General features: G+C 34.2%; 1 pseudogene; it reads left to right on the forward strand.

Annotated features, from left to right (window-relative positions):
• The first annotated feature begins 2,676 nt into the window (after positions 1-2,676).
• LOC149194237 (putative kinase-like protein TMKL1 pseudogene) lies at positions 2,677-6,896 on the forward strand (annotated as a pseudogene).
• Positions 6,897-10,536: the final 3,640 nt, after the last annotated feature.

Below are 10,536 nucleotides of genomic sequence, written 5' to 3' on the forward strand. Positions count from 1 at the left end.
ACCCTTAAGTCTGAAATGTTACTGAATGGATCATAAGACTAGGTGAAGCCTTGTTGGAAACCCATATGTTTTAGCATGACATTTCCCTCTAAACCCGCTGATCTAGTATTGAAAATAAATGACCCAACTTGTGCCTTTATCTTGAACTGTGATCTCCTCTTCCCTTAAATGAAATGAAGCTAATCCATATTCATCATTTGCCTAATATATTCCAAAGAGAAAATTATCATTGGAACATATTTGGGCAAATTATATGGAGCTAATTCGTAGCCATATACTCTGATCTCTGTGTAATTCTGGTAAAGATACCAGTCTCCTGTCCTAACTTGATCACTGAGGTGCAAGATCCTTTTGATTTTTGTACCGATCCTGGGTTCACTCTGACTACTGAGAAGTTGTGCAACTCGGCAAATGAAACAGTCTATGAAATATGAAAATTTTAACTCAGTTGAGTTCTTTCCAATCAATGAGGTCTAGGGAGTAACTTCTTTATTCTCTTTCCCATCATCCTGCTTATGCAAAACAATAGGAAACCTATCTCCCTACTAAAAAATAAACATATGAAATAGGACAGAGGAGTATTTAAACACTCCTTCAGTAGTGATGTTCATCAATTTCTCATGCATAGATTCAACCAAAAATTGATTGTAGTTATACATGAAGGCAAGCTTGTTCTCTTTAGAAACTATTGACAGATAACCTAGGATAGCTTCAGCTACCCATTGGTCTGATTGGTAGCCTAACAAGCAAGAAATAAGGGAAATTATATGTTTGGCTCTCTCAGGGAACATAGATGTTGGATAAGGAGGATTATTTTTGGGGAGCTTAACCTCTTCATGGAGAAAGATCTCAAATATTTTAGCTCTCTGATGGAAGTTCAGCTTGTGATATAATTCAATTAAGGTTTCAGTGGAGAAAAATCTAAGGGAGACATTTTCTGGGATCATAAGCATTTTGTTGATGGTTTCTGTAGTGATAGTTATTAGAATGTTTCCATTCTGAGCTACCACTGTTCTCTGTAAAGGATTATACTTATATTGGCACCAGATAACTAAATCATGAAAGGAATAAGTCCCAGTGAACATATACAAAGGTAGGTGGGATTCCCACAGGTTTATTTCATCCTCAGAATCAAAGTATGTCGGCTTCAGCCAATTATGCAATTCAAACATGTCGAATTCGCATTCAGTATCTGCAATTTTGAAATATTGGTCAGCTAATGGGATATGGCTAAGGTCTAAGGCATCAGAGGCCTTTGGGGTTTCCTGTGTTGCAGAGGAACTAGCAAAAGGCTTATCTTTCTTCTTTGGAGCGATATGAAAGACTGAAATGGTGAATGGCAGAAAAGTTGCAAAGGAACTGTTCAAAGGATGCTTATTGTTGCAGGTATGGCTCGACAGAGAATTTCTAGAATAAAACAGTAAATAAGATAGTGAAAGAAAACAGTGCAAGAGAAGTTGAAGAAAGGTTGATGTAATGGGGAAAATGAATATTTAACAGTAGATTAAGATTACCGTTATAGGGAAGGTCATCGCTGATCGGCTAATTAGGAATTTAATACATCCACGAGAGGCGAGATCAGCAATGGGAAGCAATTAATGGCAGAAATGGATAGGTGGTAATGGATGAGGGCATGTGGCATGGAGCAATTGGAGGCAGATGGCATGAGATGTGTGACCATTGGCATGACATTCGGAACCACAATAAGTGTGGATGGCGGATTTCGGAGGGGGGGGGTAGTGGTAAGTGGTATGGAGCGAGGGGGGTACGAAGCGCTAAGGAGGTGACATGTATGTGAGGGACCCGCTTAGTCAAATCCACTTTTTTCACCCCTCCCCCCTACCGTTATCTTGTTTGATGGTGGCTGGGTGCGAAGAGGCTTCCCTGCCATTGATCTAGGCGGGGAAGTGGATCACTGTTGGATGTTGATCAACCTTTATCGCTTGTTGACAAACCTTTTTTGTCGTATTTGACTTTGGCTAAAAAGCATTATAGATTATTATTACAAAAGAATTATTCACCCTTTTAAAAGGTAATTAAGCACTAATTACAAATTAATCTAATTTGGACGCGTCTAGACTAGCTGCCCTTTTTAACTATTTGACTAATCTAAACCTAATCTCATATAACTTAAGCCAAATTTTGAGCATATTATGCCTTTATTTATCCTAATCTATCTTAAATTTTAATTTTCAACCAAGATTAAACTATTTGGTTGAACTTATTATCTAATCTAATACAAAAATTTAAATGATCTGATCAAGATTAGAGAGTTTGATCCAGATCAGAGGAAAAGTTTGTGGCATAAAAACAAGCTGCACATAGACCTTTATTTATTACAATTGGAATTTATTTCATGAAGTGGCATTTAAATTAGCAGACTTATACAAATTTTTTGATTTTCTTTTGATGGGGTTTTATTTCATCTTTTTTTTTTTTTTTCTTCCATTTTTTCTTTATTTTTTCATACCCTCTTTTATAAACAAAAACTAACTTATCAAAACTAAATCATGTTACAACACTACTCATTGTGGACATGTACATGGAAATAATTTAAAATGGAAAGAAGATGATTAGAAAATGATCCGAAAGTAAATTACTTGTAGAGACACCATAACTTAAAACTCAAACTTTGTCAAGAGGTGCCTTGGGATTAATTTTGGCAAGAAAACCGACATGCGTAATAGTGTACTCGCTGAAATTGGACGTACCTACAAAGTGGTAAATTGGATTCCCATTGATGGGAAACCTTGAATTCCATCACTTGTCATAACTCCTTTTTCAATGTCAATTCTTAGGAGAGCACACATGAATTCATCACTTGTCATAACTCCTTTTTCAGTGTCAATTCTTAGGAGAGCACACATGTTGCTCTCTTCTGTCTTGGAGTGCTTGCATTCTTTGAATTATCGAGTGAATATAGGAATGACATTCACCCACCTTGAGGTCAGTTACCTCTTCTCCAACACTTTCAATAATTCTATTTTCAAAAATGACCAACAATTAATCACAAGGAAAAAATTCCCAAAAAATATTACATTTTTGGCTCAATAATTTATTTCAAAACAAAATTTCGTTAGTTTTGTGTTGGAGTTACCTTGGTGAATATAATGGAAACACACAACTATAGTAACTCACCAATCCTTGGAATATGATATCTATTCTTGATAGTCCTCGGGCTAAGCTCTCAACAATCAATGATCAATCTGAATGAACCACCCTTCCTAATTAACACCATAGGTGATGCAAATGGACTCTTGCTAGGGAAAATGTGACCGGTCTCTGAGAGCTCAACAATTTTTTTCAATTTCATCTTTAAACATGTGGGATATCTATAAGAGGTGTGATGTTCATATTTTCCTTTAAAGCATCATTTAATACAAATCCACAGTGCCAACAACTTGAACTCAACCTTTGATTTTTGCATGAAGTATTTTCAAATGAACATGAATTATTAATCATCTAGATAATGAAGGCCTGTGCAGATCTATGAATTTGGTCTATGTATCCCCTTCACATTTTCCATCTAACAATGAACTTCAACTTACTTGACACACTTTTTTTTTTCTCTTCAGTGAGCCCTCTAACTGTGCAGTCAAAGTAGGTAGATTCGTTCCAACTCATAACTTTTTATGGCATTTTCCAATCCAAATGTCAGGTGCATAGTAAAAAAATTCAACTGGAAATAGTAGGAAAACAAGAACTATAGCCTCTGACACTTCTGCAAGCCAGTTCAAAAACAGTTCTAGAATAAATAGTACTTAGAAAAACGAAAACCATTGGATTCATTTTTTGTCAAGGATACACAAACATCTAAGATTCATACATTTTCAATTCTCTCTTTGTACCCAATTTGACTCGCCAATTGCTCCAACTCAACCTTCACACTCATGTCTAAATTATTGGATAGAGTCAGTACATATTGGATGGTTAAGCCTGCAATCAGATAGGGATCAATGACAGTTTTAGTCTAACATTCTTGGCATGAGTTAAACTCTGGACCTTCTTGGAAATTTTAGCTAGATGTTGATTCCCAAGATTTACAAAAATTGTCACCACTTACAACTGTGTGTCATTCAGCTTATTATAGACCATCTTTAACTCTATGATAATTTCATTAATGATTTCCATCCTTTTATTGTCAATAAGGAGGTAGAGGAAATTCAAAGTTGTGTTAGTTGTTCAGAAAAATCAACAAAAATGATCTATTTCTTTATAAGTGTTTGACCTATGGAATGGTCATTCATATTTTATTCTAGAATTCAGACCCATATTCTACATCATTGAATGCTTGCTTCTGGGACCATTCAAAGCTCATAACTAAAGTAACATATTTGGTGTTGATATTGATTGTATATAATAGTGTATTCATACATTGTTGATGTTATCATGCTTTAGCAGTCTTTATCTGCAACATGCATCTTTCAATGCAAATAAGATGTATATTCATTACATTGATGTTAATTTACCCTTTGTGGTGCAACTTAATGTACATGTTCTTTTGCTTTGTCATGATTTTCCTAGAGTAATTTTTTTAGTTGGTAAATGTTTCTTTCTTATCGATATTCTCCTTTATGAAGCCTTAATATTCCCATGTGTGTGTGTCTACTGTTTGACTCCTAAAATTTCTAGGAATGGAAACAAAGTTGTGATGTTCATATGTTCAAAGGAAATATACCTTTAGAGCTTGGGAATAGTGCTAGGCTTATGTCTGTTTCATTCTCAGGGAATAAGCTCAATGGAAACATTCCTCCTTCAGTATGGAATCTTTGTGGGAAGCTTGTGGATCTTCTTCTAGATGGTAATGATTTGAGTGGTTACATACCAGAGCCTGCTTTTCCTAATGTTACATGCAATAATTTTCATATTTTAGACTTGAGCAGTAACAATCTGCAAGGGCCTATGCCTCTGTTTCTTAGACAGTTTCATGGCCTGCAAGAGTTGGATCTGAGCAATAACTCTTTTTCTGGTACAATACCTGAAGCTCTTGTCCAACTCAATTTATCAAGTTTGAATTTGGCTCTTAACAATCTCAGTGGACCCATTTTGGTGTTTTCATAGAGTTTTGGCAGTGAGTCATTTGCAGGAAACAGGCTCTGTGGGCCTCCTCTTGCACCTTATGCAAGAACTCAAGTTCAGAGGCATTCTGGACTGAGCCCCGAGGAAGTTGCAGGAATTTTATTACATTGATGACAACCATTCTTATATGTGTGTCCTTGTTGATAGGCATTGGAAGTGCCCACAATATGAAAGTGCTGGGAGGAGGAGGGGACCCTTCTTTGAATGAATTGGAAGATGAAGAAATAGGGGAGGGAAGATTGGTGGTTTTTAAAGGTGGGGAGAATCTCACGGTGGAGGATGTGCTGAATGCAACAGGTCAAGTATTGGGTAAGACCAGCTATGGCACTATCTACAAAGCCAAGCTTAGCCAAGGAGGAACTATTGCTCTGAGGCTTCTCAGGGAAGGGACTTGCAAGGACCGAAAATAACTCCTGCCTGTAATTAAGGATTTGGGTCGCCTTCAACATGAAAATATAGTCCCTCTAAGAGCATTTTATGAAGGAACAAGAGAGAAGCTTCTTGTATATGATTATCAGAAGAAAGGCAACTTGGCTGACCTTCTTCATGGTAAGTTGTCATTTTGAAACCCAAGGCTAAGGAATATTTTCTTTGTTGTATTTTGTTTCTTCTCCAAAAATAGGAAAATTGACTATATTACATCCTTCATTCATAGGATATCAATTGTACACGCGTTGCAAGGATTCAAGTAAAGTCTGGCCTTGAATGCTGGCTATATCTTCTATGACCAACAAAACAACATTTGTGGGGTCCTGTGAAATGGGCCATTGCACTGATATAACTCATGGCATTTTTGGCCTTTACATTTTATAATTTTTCTATTGTTGACAAGACATGAATTTCACTTCCAAAATAAATGCAGTTCTCCCAAAGAAATGGCAAAAGTAAAAAATATTATCACTTTACCTAGAAAGTATCCACAGTCTGCTTCCACTTGCAAATTGAGGTTTAGATTGCAATAATAAGATTCAAGAGGCCATGGTCTAACCAAATATTAAAAAAAACTAAAGAATGCACTCAAGTTCTGCATCTCACATACGCATAAGTTAGGCTCTAGATTCAATATGAAGTCTTTGCAATTATCTCTTCTTTCTTTAGGGAAATCTTCATTGTGTAGGTATGTGGGTTGAGCCCTTACTTTGTCTTACCGATGCAAAAACATCCTTTCTTTTGTAGATGCTCAAGGTGGGAGGCCCTCTTTGAGCTGAGCTTGCAAGCACAAGTTTGTTTTTGGAGCAGCAAGAGGACTTGCCCACCTTCACACCATGCTTGAAACACCCGTCATTCATGGAAACCTCAAATCCAAGAATGTTTTGGTCGATGAAAACTATGTGGCACATCTGAATGATTATAGTCTAGACTGGTTAATGACTTCGTCATCTGTTGCTTAGATGATGACTATAACCACACTTGAGGGCTACAAGGCTCCTGATCTCCAGAAGATGAATAGGACAAATACCAAGATAGATATATACAACGTTGGCATTCTCCTGTTATAAATACTTATTGACAAGAAACTAGGCAAGAATGAGAGCTTTGATGAATTTGTGGATTTGCCTTCTATTGTGAAGACTATTGTATTGGAGGAGAGTGTGTTGGAGCTATTTGATGTTGATATCTTGAGGGGATTGAGAAGTACTGTCGATGATGGATTACTTTGAGCACTTCAACTTGCCATGAGTTGTTGTGCACCTTTTCCATCGGTGAGACCATATATTAAGGTTGTCATCCAACAGTTGGAGGAGATAAGGTCTAAGCTTCATTATTTTTTATATACTCCCACTTATACTAGGAGTGAGCTAGAGCTTGCATTTTAGCTTCATGTTCATTATTTGTACTCACATTTAGCCAAATTTTTGCCTCTCCATTTGCATGATTTACTGTGCTTTTTCTATTGCTTTGATGGCATATTTACTGTAGAAGACATCTTTCAAAGCCATGGGAGTAAATGCCTAAGGAGGCAGCAATGAAAAAATCCACAATTTGCATGGTTAGGCCTTAGTAGTAGGGATGCATTTAATTAAGTATTACTTACATTGTTTCCCATGTGCAGAATAAGAGATTGGCATGGTATCTAATACAATATAAATTTAACTATAACATAAAGAAACTCACACAAACCAAGGTAACACTAATGAAAACAATTTCGTGAGAAAAATTTTAAATTTTTTTCACACAAATGATAATAAATAAACAAAATTTTATAATTTTTTTACTTTTATCTTCTATATCACCCTTTCCTATACTACACCCTTACAACTTTTCCTTTCCAACATGTAGTGTAATTACTACTTATAAACCTAAGGTCTCGCACCCCTAGTCTATTCCAACTCAAATGTTTATTTGAAGTTGCACATGGTGCGGGTGCTGTGGGACGTCAAAGCAAAAGCATGAGTTTGAAAAACCCATCACCAGAATAAGTGGGAATTACGTACTGAATGGACCGAAATAACTGGGAAGACCTTCGGCACAACCAACACAGGCGGAATTTTATCTCACCCGTTTGGCACCCACCCAAATTCCAGATCATAGCCTTATTGGTTTAAAGTAACTTTATTCCCCTCTATTTCCCAATCAACACGGTAATTTTTATCACTTTCCAACCTTCCTCTGCAGCTTTTCCGATGACTAAAGAAGCATGTTCTTTATATTTGTTGCAGCCAAATCTCAAATAACTTTTTTATTGTTGTTTGTAACTTTCTTTCACCTTAAATATAACAGTTAATACAGTGATTTAAACTTAGCATGGTCTTTTAATTACTTTTATAACTGCTCTCTGTGCTAGTGTTTAATTAACAGCTTCTTTTACCATGGTCCAATTTTTATTTTTTAAAATACATTCTTACTATTTTAATTGATTTTGTGATTTTTATATTAACTTGAATTATATTTTTTTTAATTTTTACATTATTAATTTTAATTTATAAAATTTTAAAATATAATAAAAATTTTATTATATTGTTTCCTGATTCAGTTTTGTTTTTGATGGTGTATTAGTTTGTCTTTTACCAAAAATTTATGTGGTTTATCTACAGTTTAACTTTGGGAATTTATTTTTTGTTAGTTTTTATTATTATTTAAATTTATGTATCTTTAAAATGATTGGTTGAGGTCTTATCATGGGTTGTTTAGTAACGTCTATTTCCATTAATTACTAATTTTCTGTTTTATTTCATTTTTATTTAGTGTTTATTTTTATTTTTATTTTTTTCTCATTTTTTCTATTATTTCCATTTACATGAATTATAATTTTTTATTCATATTTTCAATTTAAGATGACTTATTATTATAATAAAAAATATTTTAATAAATTTAATTATATATATATATATATATATATAAACAATATTAGTTAATCATATTTCTTAATTTTTAGTGATGACATTCAACAATACAATATTTTATTAGTTGTTTTATTTTTGTGTTGAAATTTGGGTTTATTATGTTTTAGTTTAATTAAATTATATTTATGTTAAGGGACATGTACTAGCTATTATATAGCACTTTTTTAATAACGTAATCATATTTTTTCCTTCTTTAGTGTAAAGACTATACATTCATTATAAAAGCAGTAAAGGGTTTGTTAAAAAAATACAATGAGCCTGTGACAAAATTTCCTGAGAGTAACTACCTGTATTCCTACGGTTGATCATGCCTCAAGTTGCTCCAGCTTCGGTTATCAAAAGACCGAAACCACCCAGCCAAATTGAGTAGAACCTCACTACTCAGTCCAATAAGCTTCTCAGTTGAAGCAGACTGTTCCCCCATGCCCAAAAACCTCAGAACAAGCAAGGCTCAATTTTTCCTGATGATAAACTCTGTTACAAATTTTCCTCCTCTCTCTCTCTTGCCTTCAACCATCATTTCCTTCTTATAAGTCTCCATTTACCGACTTCCTCCATCTCTGCGTCCAAATTATGATATAAACCAAATCTGATTTTATTTTATTTAATATCTTAATTGGAAATAAAGTTTATTTATTTATTTTAATGATTTAATTTTAATTTATTTAATTTTTAATTTATTTAATTTTTAATTTTTAATTTAATTAATTTTATTTAATTTCATAAATTTTAATTTATTATAAGTGGGTCATTACATACATCCCTCCTTCCAAAAACTTCATCCCGAAGTTAGGGTTTCTAAAATATATTAATGATTATTATGAGTATATAGGTCTTTATATTACAAAATTGAATTTGTTTTCTTTAATATTTTTAATATTTTACACTTATAATCTCCATGTTCTGCCTCAATTGGTTTTTAAATATTCTATAATCATCCTATCATTCCTAATCTCTTTCGCTCCCATCCTATCCATCCTCTACTGGAGTATGCCATGGCGCCAGTTATACTGACCTAACCATTTATAAACTCCAAGGATGACAGTGTCGGCTATACCGACCTGATCCCTAGTAGGCATCCGACAGTCATCATCACACGTCTAGGGGATCGTGACTTGCACAGTCCTCCCATGACTCGAAAGATAAACGGTGGGCAACACCTCCACCCCTCCTAGTAGAATCAGGGTTAATACCCTATCATTGAATCTCTTTGAGCCTTAATTGTTCTGAGGTTTCTGTCATCATGTGGTCATTTTGGTAACAGATATTATCTACAATCATAAACACTTGTCCATGTATTTATAAAATGTGCATTAAAATATTCAATAACACACAACTTATGTATATTTCATACATGTCAACTACAGTATAACATACTTTTCCATAATCTATTTATGTCATTAGCTTTCACATTAAAATGTAGTCATTCTTTGATTTCTATCTCATCAATCATATTGATATGCATAAATGAAACAAAATTATAATATCTTAATTCTCATCAGAAGCAAAATTACTCAAATATTTAAACTTTACTTTGATAACTATAATTTAATAAGATCAATAACATAATCCGTCTTGGTATCCATGTACTAGTGGAATTAAATAGATATTGTGTCATAAAAAATCACATTTATATATGATCATTTCAAAATGGTTTTGAGTCTTTGATTTAAAGTAAAGTAAATATATAAAAAACATGGTTTAAAGTTCTTCAAAATTGACACAAGTTGGGGTATTTTTGACATATGATCTCCGTATCTTCCCAAGTAGCTGATCCAGGACTATACTTGTCCCACTAAACCTTAACTTGGTCTACCAGACAATTCCTGAGCTGTTGAACCCTACGTTCTAGTATACGTAATGGTTCGACCGATATGGTTCCTTCATCTGATACCTGCAATTCCTTCCATTGAAGGTTATGAGATTGGTTAGCTATGTAATGCCTTAATATAGATACATGAAATACATTGTGAACTTTATGCAAGTAAGGTGGCAGTGCAAGACGATAGGCGACAAATCCAACTCTTTCTATGACTTTAAATGGTCCAATAAATCGGGGTGATAACTTTGTCCCTTTTTCGATTGGAATAGTACTTTTATTCGGTTTGATGCA

The sequence above is a fragment of the Pinus tabuliformis genome, chromosome 2_2 (genome assembly GCF_031772625.1).
Source record: "Pinus tabuliformis cultivar Carrire ecotype Pingquan chromosome 2_2, CPIR1, whole genome shotgun sequence".
Lineage (NCBI taxonomy): Eukaryota > Viridiplantae > Streptophyta > Pinopsida > Pinales > Pinaceae > Pinus > Pinus tabuliformis.